This window comes from Lipophrys pholis (assembly GCF_963383615.2).
Source record: "Lipophrys pholis genome assembly, chromosome: 7".
NCBI classification, from domain to species: Eukaryota; Metazoa; Chordata; class Actinopteri; order Blenniiformes; family Blenniidae; genus Lipophrys; species Lipophrys pholis.
The window spans coordinates 1,989,997-2,003,518 of record NC_137638.1 but is presented as its reverse complement, the minus strand read 5'-3'; positions in this window follow the sequence as shown (position 1 = coordinate 2,003,518).

Genomic DNA, 13,522 nt, shown 5'->3' with positions numbered 1-13,522 from the left:
TGGCCATGGTATGGTACGGGATGGGATGGGACGGTTTTTATTTGGAAAAGGACAGCGTTCAATTTACCATTGACCAGAAGGAAAGATGCATTGTACCAGGTTATGGCAAGAATGCTAATTTCCACATGTTTACTCTTCTCTAAAGCTCCTGAAGATGGAGTAGCAGTGGCTTTAACAGCCTGAACAGCTTCACCAGGGCAGCTATCAAACATCTCCAAGTGACGGTGAGTTACTAGTTTATTTATTTTTTTACTTTCTATGGATTCGATTAGCCCTGCTGTCCGCATTTGGTGCTGTTTTTGATTGTAAAGTGGTTTTTCCCATACAATCGTGGCGCCGATTAAATTATGTCAGGTTTTGTCACTGGAAGATGATCTGGTGGCCGTGCTGCCCAGTGGTGTCTTGATGTGTTGTGGTTGTTGATCAGCTGTCATGTTGGTATTGATAAAGTACTGATGCATAATAGTGGCCTTACATGGATTGGGATTGGGTTTTTACTGTAGGACATAATGTGCGGCTGCTGCATTGGCTGTATCGGCATAGGAAACAATACTTTTTTCGGAGGGGGGGGTTGTATTTTGTTACTGCTGGCCCTGACTGAAACACCACCGCACGCCACTGAAGCTGAAGTTAGACTTATTTTTCCGAACACTGTACATAATACAAGTAAAACTTCTACAATTAAACAACTAAACAGAAACAATTAATTGACAAGATGGGGTACAGTATAATTGATTGCTTTTCTTTGACATTCCTGAAAAACAAACAAAAACAAATTTAGACAAACCGTTCCCTCAAGTTAATAAATTGAGGGAACGATCTTGTTCCCACTCTTTATTAATTTTCTTCTCTATGGGCACTGCAGGGCTCAGTAAACTTACAGTAACAGCACGGGTATTTATTTGGACCGTGAGATGGAGAGGATGAGCTCAGACTCAAATATATAAAAATGTCGGAATTGAAAGATAACCTACCAAGTGAGCCACGGAAACATAATCAAACCGGAGAAACGCTACCAGCTGCACCACCACGCCGTTAAAATACGCAAATATACACAAAGCCGCCTCCTCCACAGTCAGAATATTCTTCAGAATATTTCACTGAAGAGAAATGAGCCGAGCCTCCTCTGGAATTCATTCACTCATTCCATCACGTACAGGTGGAGTAACACCGGAATGATTCTATGAATACTGATTACTTTTATCAAGGAGAGCAGGTGGCGGCGGCAGAAATATTGATTTGATCGCTCGGTCAACCGATGAGAGGTAAAAATCAGTGATTGACGTGAGCTTATCTGTCGTCAGTTCTGGCTTCACAAACGCTCCAGGTGGAAAGTTGAGGTCAATCTTTATGAATCAATAACGCGTCCGTGTGTCGTGAAACCCTTTAGATGGACGGCGTCGAGTTACCGATGATGCTATTCATCCTTTCCGTGGGAAGTTCACGACAGACAGTAAACACCTCCATCCCGGTTTTTCTTTCCTTTGAACCTGGACGAAGAATAAAACGAGGATGTGGAACGTAAAGTTAACTTACATCCCCGACGCAGGGTTTCCCCCGGGGAAGCAGTGAGCGACTGGGACGTTTTTTGTTCTTTTTTTAGTTCCCAGGCAACGGAGCAAGATAGATAGAAGCCTTTCATTCATAAATGTGTGGGACAGGCGGCTGATGGCACGATTTCACATGAGGGAGAAGCAGGGACATAAAAAGGAGGCTTGCATGATGACTCAGAGGTTCGTATTCAGCTGCTTCTCACTCCACTGATAAAAATAATTTAAAAAAACAACCTTCGAGCGGCTCGTTTGTCACTATGGGGTTTGTTCTTGAGGTATGAGGTGGCGTTGTAGTCCTGCCGATATATAGAAGACGAGCACATCGACGAGCTCTGAGACCAGCCAGCATGGAGTCGTTCAGGTGTGACTGCGTCTCCCAGCGCGCGCTTCCCATTCACAATGTGGCGCGCTAATCTCCCGCGCGCCGCGGGGAACCGGCATTGGCATTTTAAGGCTGATGGGAGGGCGGGAGAAGGAGGCAGACGGAGGGGGAGGACGGGACCGGAGGGCGACGGAGGGATCGCAACCGTGGCGGCGAAATAGAAATGGATTAAACGACGGTAACGAGAGGAGCCGGAGCCGGTCAGAAGCTCTCAGTCACGCAGTTAATCGTCGCTATGGCAGGACAATAAACTTTAGAACGGAAATGCCAGTTGAGAGCTGACATTGTGATGACACGGAGGTTTCAGTGACAACTACATCCATCCATCCATCCATCCATCCATCCATCCATCCATCCATCCATCCATCCATACCGTCTAGTTGGGCAATGGGATGAACTAAATCCTGTTGTTTGTCCTTTCGGGACACCATACCTCGTATCACTTTTGCATTTCCCACAAGGCACGTTTGGACCATTTCTGTGTCTCACGTGACTCAAATAGCCTGTAAGTCAAACAAAAGTGTCTCCAGCTCTTAACGCGTCTCTCTGGAGTTTCAATGTTGAGAATTTCCGAGTCGGCCTTTCCTGGGAGTTGGTAGTTGAATGCTATTTGCTTTTGAAGGCGGGGCTTATCCAAAGGTCAATTGTTCTTGTTCGGACTATTGCCAGTTTTTTGCGTCTGATTACGCTTCAGCCAGTTGGACTGTGGACGGAGTCCTGCTTAAACCTGCCTCAGCCCCTTCAGCGAGCAGACAATAATAGGCTGGAGTTGAAATATATGAATGGAAAAATCCTTTAATATGCCTCCCTTTGGCTTTTTATCTCAGCTTTACCCTTTTTTTTTCCTTGTTCGCCTGACGTGTCAATTTTGTTCTGCTTGCTGAGTATTGACATTGCGTCGACACATGCAGACCTGTAACCACGACGACCTGCAGAGATTGAACTATCGGGTTAAATGTGATCTGTCTCCAGTTGCGCCGTGAAGATTTTGAGCTGCGATATTCTTCAATCCTCTGTTTCACACCGCAGGTCGAGCCAGTCCTCCGGGAGTTATCACAGTGAGGGCAGACACACGCCAGATGTGTGTTTTTTAACCACAGCGAACGTGTCGGCTGTGTTATAACGCTGTTGGACAGAAACAGGATTAGTGCATGAGCTGATAGAGGACGCACTGCCAAAATGAGTATTGATCAGTTCAGGGCTCCAGTGTGAAGATAGCAGTATGTTTTCCGTGGGGATCGATGTGCAGCCAAACAGCGTCGGAAGAAATGACTCCACTAAAGGCTCCCTAACTCTCAACATACATTATCGCACTTCCAGTTTTCAATGTCGATACAAGTTTGCATGGCAAACAAAAAACACATTTATTTCTTTTTAATAGTTTTTGATGAAAAATATAAATTACATTCATTTAAACAATGCTTGCAAGTGAAATTGCAAAATATTCGTAGCTTTTTGGGCGTCGGTTTAGACGACAGTGGCGCTTTGAGTCACGGACGATACAACAATTTGAAGACGGCTCCCACGGGGGAATTTTTAGAAAATGCTCCTCGGTCTTTGTCGGTCGGTCTGCCTTGTTTTCCAGCTGTGTTTGCGTTTATCGTTGCTTTTTCGATCTCTGAAGTTTTTGAGTTTTGTAAGAAATAAATGTCGCTTTAATTTGAACCTGGTTGTGCATTTCCCCGACTCTCCTCCGTCCCCTGGTAAACAGGAGTCTAGCAAAATGGAAACACGGTTGTTCTTCACCGGCGATGCAGGCGTCTCTGAACCACCTGCCGTCATGGGAAACTGACAATTTCACAGTTTAAAAACAGACACTGGGGTCAGGGGTTAGGGTTCTGTATGTTTCACGCGTCGCCTCCTTACTCGGTTTAATTATTCCCGCTGCTCCATTGTCGCGGTGAATTATTTGTTTTGCAGCCGACGTGATGAACGGCTCTCTTATCCGCCCTCCGAGAACACACAAAGCTCATGTCACACTTTGAACAGCGCTGAAGTTGTGGAGACGCCACTAATGAACTGATGCAGCGTGCGGTTTTAATTGAGGCGTTTGTGGGGGGTGGAGCGGCAGGAGGGGGGGAAAAGAATATTATGCATCTCTCGTTCGCGCTGCTTGAATCGCGGCGCAATTTGTGTCAATCACTCATTCCCCATTGATTGCGAGGTACGTGAAGACGGTTGTAGAATTATTCAGTCCTTTTTCCTTCTTCTTCTGCAGCTGCTGCTCTTGCCACGCATCACAGTTCCTACCCTTACAGGGAAAATGATCCGTGTGATGTCACTGCACCTCTCGTTTGATCAAATTAAATATCTGCCACTCTGAGCGGTGGGGGAATCGTTTTCGACTGGTAATGCCGTGAGCTAAGAATCTGAACGCAATCGCCTGTCAAACTGGCCGTCACTCCGGCAGAACAATCAGTCTCCACAGGGCAGTGGAAGGAGCATTAAAAAAAGAGGAACTAGAGCTACACTCGGTAGAGCGCAGACCTTCACCAACGCGTTAGAACCGAGTTAGCATCATTAGCATGTTAGCTGTTAGCTGATATCAATGCTAACTGACCTGTCAGGTAGCTACATCACTGTGAAACACTGAGCAGGGAGCGTCTCCATGGCAACAGACGCTGATCTCCTCCATGAGGTGCCTCTCTCATCCATTTTGCATGGGAAATATTTTTCACAGTTTTTTGGGGATTTACTCAGAAACATTTAGCCGTTAACTTCCCAAAATCTAATCGATTGGTCCTTGGATGATGACAAATCATCCCTGAAGATTTCATGCAATCCGGGTTGATAGTTTTTGTGAAAAGGTTGTAAAATACATACATACATAAATACAAACCAATAAATAAGTACATGCAACCAAAAACATAACCTTCTCGCCCAACTTTTGCTGGTGAAGGTAATGAAGATAGGTGCAGGTGTTGAGAAAAGTGATTGCTGACTGAATGGAGTGAGCGTACAGGAACTCTTTGGAATCTATCGGTGTGTGACTCTGCTCAGTGGACAGCCAGGAAAATAAAAGAGTTTTAGACTCAATTTATTTTAGGGGCCACATACAGTCCAATTTAATCTGGAGAGGGCCAGACCGGTAAAATTGTGCAAAAATAACCTTTAAGATTTAAACTTGAGGGTCCTTCTCTGTTGTGAGGTCAAGTATGAGTTTTGAAAATGTTTTTACAATTAGTATTGAAAATTATTGCAATCTCGACATAAAGCCAATTCGATTGACACCCTGGTGGAGAATTCAGTGAAATGTTGTAATGAAAGCACACTGAGAGAACACGGACATTCTAGTGGACAGATCACCAAGTTGGATTGTTATTAGTGACTGTCAAAATAAAAGTACCAAGTCCAGAAGGTTGACTCTACTGAGCATGTGCAGAAGAACTCGTTACTACTTCTGTGGCGCAGTAAAGCAGCGTTTCCGCCGTCAACAGGAGGATGTAGCCCGAGCGTTTTCAGAAAGTCGTTGTGTAAATGGACAAAAGAAAATGCAAGAAAAGTTTTAGGTTTTCACTTGAAGTTGTTGCCGTGTAAACGTTCTCTCTGTGACATGACAGTGAACCATCGGGCCTCACCCCTCGTAAAACCGTGACATATGTTGATAATCGCCCTCCTGCGACACTAACAAGCCGCCGCAAATGAAAACATTTCTGACAACTGTGAAATTAGAACCGTTGATGCGCTGCTGAGTTCCTCTTGCCTCCCTCTTCATCTCACCCGTCTCATTATCAGCTGCTCCGCTGCTCCTCTGTAATTAGTGACGATTTTTTTCTCCTCCTTTCTGACATTCAAGCGTCGTGAAAGCAAAGCCACGTCCCGTGAAGTCCCCCTGCCCTCAGTTCTTCTCATCAAGCCTTTTCTTCAACACTCGTTTCAAGCTTTACTCGCCTTCAGTGCTGGTCGCGCTGTCGTATCACCGCCTGTGATGGAGGTGAGAGGGGGAGGGGATATTTTAGTCCCACTCGGAGAGGAAGTGAACTATTGGCACTTTATTTTAAAAAAGAAACCCATTGAGAGAGAAACAGACATTTGGTGGTGCTCAGCTTTAACAAAGACAATTTGTTGGGTTCAAACTTCAAATCGTTGCCCTCAGTCCTCCTAAAGTACAGATGCATCCAATCAGGCCAAACATTGCTCATTTCCCCTCCGTGAATCCCCGGCAGTTATAAACGGTGAGCTGCTGTTATTGGTTCCACCTGCTCCCCACGTTTCCCGTGGAACCTCCTTCCGGTGAAAAGGCTGCGACGCGACTCCTAATTGAACTGTATTGACTGCTACCCAGTCCCCCGGCTAGCTCAGTTGGTAGAGCATGAGACTCACAATCTCAGGGTAGTGGGTTCGTGTCCCACGCCGGGCGCTACCTTCCTGTGGGCTCACCACCTGCAGGAAGGTTCTTAAATGGTGCAATGTGATCTGGGTGACGGAGCTCAGACTGTCTCCCCCGCGACCCGGAAACGGATAAGCGGAAGAAAATGAATGAATGACTGCTGCCCTGACAGCAGCCTTGAGCCTTGAGCCGCTCACATCTGAGGCAGGACATGTTCAATCATGCAGTGAATCTATCTGGCTCACTGACCCCCCCCCCCCCCCCCCCCCCCCATAAAGAAGAAAGCAGTGACAGGTTAAAGCTGCGGTAGAAAAGCATTTTGTCTTTGTTCTCAGCTTTATGCTGATCTGAAGATTCCTTTTGGTAAAAAAAAAAAGGTAATTAATTTACAACAAAATGTAAAAAGATTAGTTAAATCACATTTATATGTTAAAAAAACAACCTGTCAGTTGTTTTTGTTTACAAAGATGTTTAGCGTAGTGTGTCCGCCCACAGACTCCACATCTGAGGCCTCGTTTCACACTGCAGGGGAACGAGACCGATGTTTTGCTCTCAGTGACTCACATCCAACCTGTTTTGTGGCCGTGTGAAAGCTCCAATCATTTATTGAATTTTTTCCACACCAGATCCAAGCCTCGTTCATATGAAGCACCAATTCATATATCGTTCTACATGCGGCACTTTCAGGTAAAAAGGGAAAAAATAAAAGAAGACTTTCCCACCATGTTTACGTTGATATTAAAGTCAATCCTAGAGCAACTCCAAATTGAGTTCTTGTCAATCTTTTTCTCTCTTTTAATAATCAGAGTTTATTTACTGTGAGTAGAAAATCACCAGCCTGCTCCCCGGAGGAGGAGGTTATAACTCCACGAAGACAGAAAAACTGCAAAATGCAAACAGACGTGCTTGAAGTCTTAATGCAGCAGTGGGGCGTGTCACGTGCTCTCCCTCTCAGGTTCACCTCTAAATTAAAGGTTTAGATAATTCACTGGGAATCTGTTTACACCGCCGGGTAACTAACCCTGTGATTACCTCTGTGGATGAAGTGACTACAGGATCAGAAGCGATGCCTCCAGTTCTACAAACATTGATTATTCCTTCCACTCTACACAGGCATGGGTTCCCCAGGCAGACGACTGTCTCGCTCTTTGCTGAATGATCTTGCTCATTCACACATGTAATGCAGCCTTTTTGGAAATACAGAAAATGTATGAACTTCCACCCCGTAACAGGCTTCGGTCGGCTGACCCAGCGCTCCATGTGGCCCTGCGGAGCCTCCTCTCATTAGGCAGGAGCCTGCCGAGTCGTGGCAAATGGGCGCAGCACGCCGTCTGATAATGACTTGCAATGCTTTGGTGGCATCTCGAGCTGGGGCGGGGGGGTGGGGGGGTGTTCACCACCGGATGTGCTAATGTAATGCGTCGACCAGCAGCGGCTCGCCGGGACAATCACCGGTGCAGCCGACGCCGCGGAGAGTAAATCTCACCACCAGAACATTGCTGAGGTGATGGTTATGAGTAGTGGCGCAGCGTGGCGCGGCGTGGTGCGGCGCAGCGCTTGCATGGAGGATTCCAGGAGGGAAACAAACAGGCGCCTGGTTTTAGGCTGAGTCTTAAAAGCCCCCTGTTATACTATTTTCACACAATTTCACATCGGTGTCAGAGATCCAACAACATGCAACTCAAAGTGTTTTTCCGCCACATTCAGACTTGATCCTGAATTTCAGTGTAAAAGTCCCTCTAGTGATTCTACTGAGAACTGGCGGACTGTGTGTCTGTGTCTGTCCACACCTAATCCACGAGGAGAAGAAGACATGGCTTTCTGCTATCCAGAGGTAGCAAGTAACGAATTACATTTACTCATGTTACCGTCATTGAGTAGTCTTTTTTTTTTTTTGGTGTACTTGTACTTATTTAAGTAGTTTTGAAACTCTTACTTGAGTATGTATTTATAAAAGTAGTGTACACACAACTACAATTTTAATCGTGTCCGTTTCAGATTACAAATTTAATCAATGGATTAAGAGAATTGCTGTCTGGATATACTTATTTGTCAAGCTACATTCTCGCCTGAGAATAAGCACTTCCTGTTATGCCAACAGTTAATGGTAGAGGCTTTTATTTTGGCAGGACGCCATTAAACTGCCCCAACAGTTCAGTCCTTGTAGTCGGCTCCTGGAGTTTCATATCAAAGAAATCCAGAGTTTAGTCTTAAAAACCCGGTGATGGTAGATTGACACTAGTAGTCGGTCTTCTTCGGGTCTGTCAGGGAAAGTCACAGCTTGTCAACCATTTTGAGTTCTAGATTTACAGTTTCACTGGCGTTATGATTTAATTTGTAAAGTTGTTCCTGTCATTAAGGACCACTACATCCAGATTTATATCCGGTTGTCTTTTTTGAGCTCCTCAGGAGAGATCGTTCCCTCACTGTCAAAACAGTAACTGAGTACATTTTATATGAGCTACTTTTTACTTTTAATATTTCAGTACTCTTTCCACCTCTGCCGGTACCATGCACTGAGGTTTACGGTGGATTTATCGCTATGGCTCGTTGAAACGCTGTTTTTCAACCATACCAGTTTGAACCACAATCTGACCCAGAAGGAGAAGCGCCAAAAACAATACTTTTTCTCCCCGTCGTTCCTAAAAAGTTTCCCGTCCACACAGGAAACATCTGCGTCACCTTGAAAACAACTTAAAACGGTGTACGTCGTAAATATGCCAGGCCGAACGCAGAAATTGACAAATCTCTGGCCTTTTTATAGCGATGAGCATCAGTAGCTTTGGAGCAGGTAGCCCGCCATTGTTGTTGTTGTTGTTGTTGTTAAGTAACGTCACGCAGAGGGTTATCGGGTCGAGAAGTCGATGACATCATAATTTTTAGCGTCTTGACCATCCGCACGTCAAATTTCTCCACTCTGGAAAACGTTTTTTTAAAAAATTGAAGCTCCTAAAGCGCTGCGTTTTTAATCTACCTGTGGGAGGGGTTATTTCCCCGCGTGATGTCATGAAGGGGAGATCTCTGATTGGCCTGTATGAGCACACCTTCTTTAAACGGTGGACCAAACAAGTGAAGGACATGACTGACTTTCTTCACTTCTGTATGATAATATGAGGACACATATTACTAAAAATAAAACCATTAGAAAGTGAATTTTGCATAACATAAGACTTTTAAGCAAATATGAACTGAAAGGGAAATATTGTTAAAGTCGCAGTGACGTGGCTGCGCAGAGTAGAATCTGAGGTCATTATATACCAGTTAAATATGTTCCAGACTTTGATTTTGGTTAGTTTGTTTTCATAATATACTGTAAGAAACAACACAACGAATTGTCACGCAGACTTCTTTCCATATAACATTCCAAATAACCGAGAGTGAATAATTCAGGAGGAGGTGGGTACTAAAAATACCCCATGGTCCTCCGTAATCAAAGTCATGCTTCAGTGCTGCGGCTGTATCACAAGAGGGAATTCATCATCATTAGGAGACCCGTGCGGCTGGACATCAAGATGGCGTAGATCATCAAGCAACTGATTGTAAAAACGTTTCTTTGCTTCGATTCCGTCCAAAGACTTTATGCCAACATGGACCAAACATGGGGACTGTTTGGAAACAAGCAGGCTGATTGGGGGGAGTGGGTACTTCAGTACAACCAAAAGCTATATTCTGGAGAATATACAACATGCAAGAGTTTAATCATACAGAGCATATGTGAATATGCTCTGTATGATTAAACTCTTCGAACTCTTCACACACAGAGACTCAAATATGTTGCTCAATTCTCCCCAAACGAGTCACTTAAGCCCAAGCTGTAATTATTTTTGTCACAAATTAATTTCCCTTGCTTGGTTATGAAGCTGCTTAAACCAGCAGACCTGAAAAAACAACAACACAACAAATAAATTAGATTTGAATCTCACATGATTTAATTATAAACTCACGTTAACATTGTTTATCTTACACTTTAGTTTTGAAATAAACAATATCACTGTCAACAGCAGATCCATATGCAATAATTTACATTGAAAATGAGGCCCAGTTTGTTCATTTTGAAGTGAAAATGTATTTATTTGTTTGTTTTATTTTGGCATTTTGAGCATCCATTTACAAGCAAACAGTGCTCGGAGCCAACGTTTTTAAAAATGGCCCCCCAAGGTGGAACTTTTTGAAAACTGCTACTGCACATAGGTACCACAGTTGTGGCAGCTAGTAGTCCTGCACATGCTCAGTAGAGCCAATCAGAACAAAGTTTCCTTCAGAGTATCATGACTCCCAGTCCATATCCTCCTGGACTTGGTACTTTTATTTTGACAGTCACCGTAATAACAATCCAACGTGGTACTTTTATTTTGACAGTCACCATGATACCAATCCAACTTGGTACTTTTATTTTGACAGTCACCATAATAACAATCCAACTTGGTACTTTTGTTTTGACAGTCACCGTGATAACAATCCAACTTGGTGGTTTTATTTTGACAGTCACCGTAGCAACAATTCAACTTGGTGGTTTTATTTTGACAGTCACCATAATAACAATCCAACTTGGTGGTTTTATTTTGACAGTCACCGTAATAACAATCCACTTGTCCACTAGAATGTTGTGTTCCCCTGTTGTTAATGTTGATATAGTATAGTTCTCTGCTGTGTGTGTGTGTGTGTGTGTGTGTGTGTGTGTGTGTGTGTGTGTGTGTGTGTGTGTGTGTGTGTGTGTGTGTGTGTGTGTGTGTGTGTGTGTGTGTGTGTGTGTGTGTGTGTGTGTGTGTGTGTGTGTGTGTGTGTGTGTGTGTGTGTGTGTGTGGTCTCATTACAAAAACATTCAGCAGCTCCAACTAGTGGCCCGACATGCAAACTGCACCAGCATTCCTGCTGTTTCCGTGTAAAATGGACATGGTTTTCAGAATGTTTTCTGTGTAAATGAAAAGTTTTTCTGAAACAAAAAACACAAAATTGATGCATTTTCATATGAAACGAAACAAGAGCGAAACAGTGACAAAATCTACGTGTGGATAAGGAATTCCGTCCAACGTGGACAAAGTGGTAGGATCTCTCACATTGGCTGTGGAATTCAAGGCCCTGTTGTAAACAGGCTTAGTGAGAATCTGATCGGATCATTCTACGAACTGGGACTGATATAATACAGGTTGAACACAAAGCGTTTGTCACTTAATTGGAAAAAAAAATTACCCAACAGTGTTATGCTGGGTTTGAAGGACATCAGTGTGACCCGGACCTGGACTAACACAATGCTGCGCCCTGCGGCAACCTCGCTCCAACAGCTCCACCCACTTCAGAGAGAAAAGACTGAAGGACTTCACACACTGCGGATGAAACAAAAGACATGAACACTGTCATCATCCGGCTTTCAGAGCAGCTCAGACTATATAGCTTTAATATGCTCAAATCACCCTGAAAAATGTTCCATCTGAACTCCGTGCTGAGAAAATGATGTGCGGCAGCTACTCTCCAGCTGGAACTAGAAAATCCTTTTGGATGAAGAAAAAAATAGAGGAGCATGAGTTTTGACGCTGTTTCATGCAACAACAACAACAACAACAACATGGCGGACGACCTGCACAAGCTACTGATGCTCGTCACTTTACTAAGGCCACATGTTGGATTTGTCAATTTCTCCACGTTTACAATATCTTCTTCTGTGTTTTTGGTGTATTTCTGTTGCAGTGTGACAGTGCCATCTATAGGCCTGGCATGTGTACTACACCATTCTGAGTGGTTTTCATGGTGTCGCGTCCACGTAGATACTTTTTAAGAACGACTGGAAGAAAACAAATCATCTCGGCTCTTGTGGATGGGGCTTGGCCAAAGGTCAGTTAGGTTATGATGGGCTTTCAAGGTCTAAATAATAAACACTGTGTATGTGTGTGTTACTGTGAGACTATATGACCATACAGCAGGGATCTTTTCAGGCAGCCCCTGACATTTTGTAAACCCCGTCTCACAATCTGCTGTGTCTGTGTGAGCTGGACTGGCTCCGCCCAATCATGCCCATCTTGGGAAGAGGAGGAAGTACTTCCTCTCGTGGTGCCATGTGTCAGAGCAGAGCTGTGGGAGGAGCCAAAGGGAGGGCCTGCCTTGATTGGGATTGGCTAAACCCCCGATGACACTATATAGGGTTTGATCTCTGATTGGCTGGTTGGAGCAACACACTTTTTAAAACCTGAAACAAGCCAGGGACAGAGAGGACAGACTGTCTTCACTTCTGGGACGTCAGTCCAGGTATGGGGACGAGTAGTACTGCTGGAGAACATGTAGGAAGTGGATTTTGTATATTATGACCCCTTTAGATATTTTCCAACATGTTATCAAAGTTCTCAATTGACTGAATCTTCTGAATGACGCAGCACAAACAGAGCAAAACAACCAACTTCACCGCGGTGCCATGTTTCCTGGAGGCCTGCAGTACTGAGATAAAACTCCTGGGGACGACTGGATTGGACCCCGTGGCTGAAAGAAGCAGACGACACACAGAGACACACATCTGATGCTATCTGCTTCCTCCCACAATTTGTCAACATGCCGTTTCTCAACCGGTTTGTTGACTCGTAACTGAAGCGGCACTGAGGCGGGAGTTGTCGGGGAGTCTGACGAAGCTGCTTGTCCCCGAGCTTTTTCATTTATCATGAGAATGAGTCACACCGAGGAAAGAATCTGGAGAAAACACTTGATATACTACAGCACAGCGCCAAGTCCCCCACAAATAAGCCCGGGACGCCATGTTCAACGTAAACAAAAACAGAATTCAAATGATCAAAAAGTCTCATATTTCATTGTAAGTAGAACACAAACAGTGTGTCGGATGATTTAACTGAGGCCTTTTACTGTTCCAGGGACATTTTTATATTCATTTCAAGTTAAGACAGGGCCTTGTTTTTCTTCCTTTAGCATTTCTCTGGGATGTCAGTACATCACTTTCTGGAGGTTCTGGGTCTTCGGTGCAAAATACTAGTTTTATTGATGATTTTGTTCTTCTACTGTGAAGTCATGAAGGATGCAGTGTCTAGTTTTACTGTCTGAATGACTCTTAAATCTCAGTGCACAGATCTGTTACCTGCTCCTGCTGCAGGGACTGAAGTACGGTGGCCCAGAAGGGCCAGCAGCACAACGCAACAACAAGAAGCCACAACGCAACAAGAAGAAGCCACAACACAACAACAAGAAGCCACAACACAACAACACAACAACACAACAACAAAAAGCCACAACACAACAATAAAAAGCCACAAGACAACAAAA